We start from the raw sequence: 4297 nt of genomic DNA, 5'->3' as shown, positions 1-4297 counted from the left end.
AAGGGCTTGGTACGCGTATCTTCTGGATCTACTGCTGGAAGAGCCGAGGCCTCTTCCTCTTCGGGAGGACCTGCTGCGGCAGGGGCCGTTCGCTTATCAAGACTTACCGCGGCTATGTTTGATGTCATGGAGGTTGAACGCCAGATCTTAGCTCGGAAGGGCATTCCAAACAAGGTTATTCCTACCCTGATACAGGCTAGGAAAGGAGTAACGTCTAAACATTACCATCGCATTTGGAAAAAGTATGTATCTTGGTGTGAATCCAAGAAGTTTCCTACGGTGGAGTTTCAACTGGAACGTTTTCTCCTCTTCCTGCAAGCAGGTGTGGATATGGGCCGCGGTTAGGATCCGTAAAGGTCCAGATTTTCGGCCTTGTCCATTTTCTTCCAGAAACAGTTGGCTTCCCTCCCTGAGGTTCAGACTTTTTTGAAAGGGGTTCTGCACATCCAGCCTCCCTTTGTGCCGCCTACGGCACCCTGGGATCTTAACGTGGTGTTGCAGTTCCTCCAATCGGATTGGTTCGAGACTCTACAGGAGGTTGAGGTCAAGTTTCTCACATGGAAGGCTGTCACTTTGTTGGCCTCAGCTTCTGCTAGATGTATGTCGGATTAGGGGGCTTTGTCTTGTAAAAGCCCCTATTTAATCTTGCATGAAGATAGAGCTGAGCTCCGGACACGTCAACAGTTCCTTCCGAAGGTTGTGTCGGCATTTCATATCAACCAACCTATTGTGGTGCCAGTTGCTACTGACTCCTCAATTTCATAAAAGTCCTTGGATGTTGTAAGGGCTCTGAAAATCTATGTGAAGAGGACTGCTCGTCACAGAAAATCGGACTCTTTGTTTGTCCTGTATGATCCCAAGAAACTTGGGTGTCCTGCTTCTAAGCAGACTATCTCTCGCTGGATCAGGTTCACTATCCATCATGCGTATTCTACGGCAGGATTGCCGTGTCCTACATCTGTTAAGGCCCACTCTACTCATAAGATGGGTTCTTCCTGAGCGGCTGCCCGGGGTGTCTCGGCTTTACAGCTTTGCCGAGCGGCTACTTGGTCTGGGTCGAACACGTTTGCTAAGTTCTTCAAGTTCGATACTTTGGCCTCTGAGTACCTGAAGTTTGGTCAATCAGTTCTGCAGGAGCCTCCGCGCTCTCTCTCCCATTTTGGGAGCTTTGGTACATCCCCATGGTACTAATGGGGACAACAGCATCCTCTAGGATGTAAGAGAAAAGAGGATTTTAATTACCTACCGGTAAATCCTTTTCTCGTAGTCCGTAGAGGATGCTGGGCACCCTCCCAGCGCTTCGTGATCCTGCAGTGGTTACTTGGTTCAGTACTGCTTAGTTCTTGGTTAAGTACTGTTTTGTTACTTGGTTAAGTAATCTTGTTTAGCCGTTGCAGATTTTTCAAGCTGGTTAGCTTGGTTTGCCTTGTTTGTGTGAGCTGGTGTGAATCCCGCCACTATCTGTGTAAAATCCTTCTCTCGAAGTTGTCCATCTCCTCGGGCACAGTTTCTAGACTGAGTCTGGTAGGAGGGGCATAGATGGAGGAGCCAGCCCACACTCTCAAACTCTTAAAGTGCCAATGGCTCCTAGTGGATCCGTCTATACCCCATGGTACTAATGTGGACCCCATCATCCTCTACGGACTATGAGATAAGGATTTACCGGTTGGTAATTAAAATCCTATTTTTGCAAACTTTGTCATTCACTGCCTCAAGGAAAGTCCATAAGATACTGACTAAAAAGTTGTCTTTTGCTGCATCAGATTGCCTATAATGATTTCCAAAAGAATGAGAAATACCTTCTATTAGAGATGAACTTGTCCTTATTCTTTTAGTTTTACAAAACTACATTTTGTCTTCCTGAGACTGTACCGAGATGGCTCAGATGTGTGTGCCAAACATGAAACCTACTGTAAAACATCATTTTCCTGGATATCTCAGATGTGGTAGGCTTTGGATTGCATAGAAACTAGAGATGTGCACCGGAAATTTTTCGGGTTTTGTGTTTTGGTTTTGGATTCGGTTCCGCGGCCGTGTTTTGGATTCGGACGCGTTTTGCCAAAACCTCCCTGAAATTTTTTTGTCGGATTCGGGTGTGTTTTGGATTCGGGTGTTTTTTTACAAAAAACCCTCAAAAACAGCTTAAATCATAGAATTTGGGGGTCATTTTGATCCCATAGTATTATTAACCTCAATAACCATAATTTCCACTCATTTTCAGTATATTCTGAACACCTCACACCTCACAAAATTAGTGTCAGGCAGGATGGCACTTTAAAAAAATAGTCCCCAAACAGCACATGATGCAAAGAATAAAAGAGGCGCACCAAGGTCGCTGTGTGACTAAGCTAAGCGACACAAGTGGCCGACACAAACACCTGGCCCATCTAGGAGTGGCACTGCAGTGTCAGACAGGATGGCACTTCAAAAAAATAGTCCCCAAACAGCACATGATGCAAAGAAAAAAAGAGGCGCACCAAGGTCGCTGTGTGACTAAGCTAAGCGACACAAGTGGCCGACACAAACACCTGGCCCATCTAGGAGTGGCACTGCAGTGTCAGACAGGATGGCACTTCAAAAAAATTGTCCCCAAACAGCACATGATGCAAAGAAAAAAAGAGGCGCACCAAGGTCGCTGTGTGACTAAGCTAAGCGACACAAGTGGCCGACACAAACACCTGGCCCATCTAGGAGTGGCACTGCAGTGTCAGACAGGATGGCACTTCAAAAAAAATTGTCCCCAAACAGCACATGATGCAAAGAAAAATGAAAGAAAAAAGAGGTGCAAGATGGAATTGTCCTTGGGCCCTCCCACCCACCCTTATGTTGTATAAACAGGACATGCACACTTTAACGAACCCATCATTTCAGCGACAGGGTCTGCCACACGACTGTGACTGAAATGACTGGTTGGTTTGGGCCCCCACCAAAAAAGAAGCAATCAATCTCTCCTTGCACAAACTGGCTCTGCAGAGGCAAGATGTCCACCTCATCATCATCCTCCAATTCCTCACCCCTTTCACTGTGTACATCCCCCTCCTCACAGATTATTAATTCGTCCCCACTGGAATCCACCATCTCAGATCCCTGTGTACTTTCTGGAAGCAATTGCTGGTGAATGTCTCCACGGAGGAATTGATTATAATTAATTTTGATGAACATCATCTTCTCCACATTTTCTGGAAGTAACCTCAAACGCCGATTGCTGACAAGGTGAGCGGCTGCACTAAACACTCTTTCGGAGTACACACTGGAGGGAGGGCAACTTAGGTAGAATAAAGCCAGTTTGTGCAAGGGCTTCCAAATTGCCTCTTTTTCCTGCCAGTATACGTACGGACTGTCTGACGTGCCTACTTGGATGCGGTCACTCATATAATCCTCCACCATTCTTTCAATGGTGACAGAATCATATGCAGTGACAGTAGACGACATGTCAGTAATCGTTGGCAGGTCCTTCAGTCCGGACCAGATGTCAGCACTCGCTCCAGACTGCTCTGCATCACCGCCAGCGGGTGGGCTTGGAATTCTTAGCCTTTTCCTCGCACCCCCAGTTGCGGGAGAATGTGAAGGAGGAGCTGTTGATGGGTCACGTTCCGCTTGACTTGACAATTTTCTCACCAGCAGGTCTTTGAACCTCTGCAGACTTGTGTCTGCTGGAAAGAGAGATACAACGTAGGTTTTAAATCTAGGATCGAGCACGGTGGCCAAAATGTAGTGCTCTGATTTCAACAGATTGACCACCCGTGAATCCTGGTTAAGCGAAGTAAGGGCTCCATCCATAAGTCCCACATGCCTAGCGGAATCGCTCTGTTTTAGCTCCTCCTTCAATGTCTCCACCTTCTTCTGCAAAAGCCTGATGAGGGGAATGACCTGTCTCAGGATGGCAGTGTCTGAACTGACTTCACGTGTGGCAAGTTCAAAGGGTTGCAGAACCTTGCACAACGTTGAAATCATTCTCCACTGCGCTTGAGTCAGGTGCATTCCCCCTCCTTTGCCTATATCGTCGCCAGATGTATAGGCTTGAATGGCCTTTTGCTGCTCCTCCATCCTCTGAAGCATATAGAGGGTTGAATTCCACCTCATTACCACCTCTTGCTTCAGATGATGGCAGGGCAGGTTCTGGACTGTTTGCTGGTGTTCCAGTCATCTGCACGCGGTGGCTGAATGCCGAAAGTGGCCCACAATTCTTCGGGCCACCGACAGCATCTCTTGCACGCCCCTGTCATTTTTTAAATAATTCTGCACCACCAAATTCAATGTATGTGCAAAACATGGGACGTGCTGGAATTTTCCCAGA

The sequence above is a fragment of the Pseudophryne corroboree genome, chromosome 2 (genome assembly GCF_028390025.1).
Source record: "Pseudophryne corroboree isolate aPseCor3 chromosome 2, aPseCor3.hap2, whole genome shotgun sequence".
In the NCBI taxonomy this organism is placed as follows: Eukaryota; Metazoa; Chordata; class Amphibia; order Anura; family Myobatrachidae; genus Pseudophryne; species Pseudophryne corroboree.
This window is presented reverse-complemented; position numbering follows the sequence as displayed.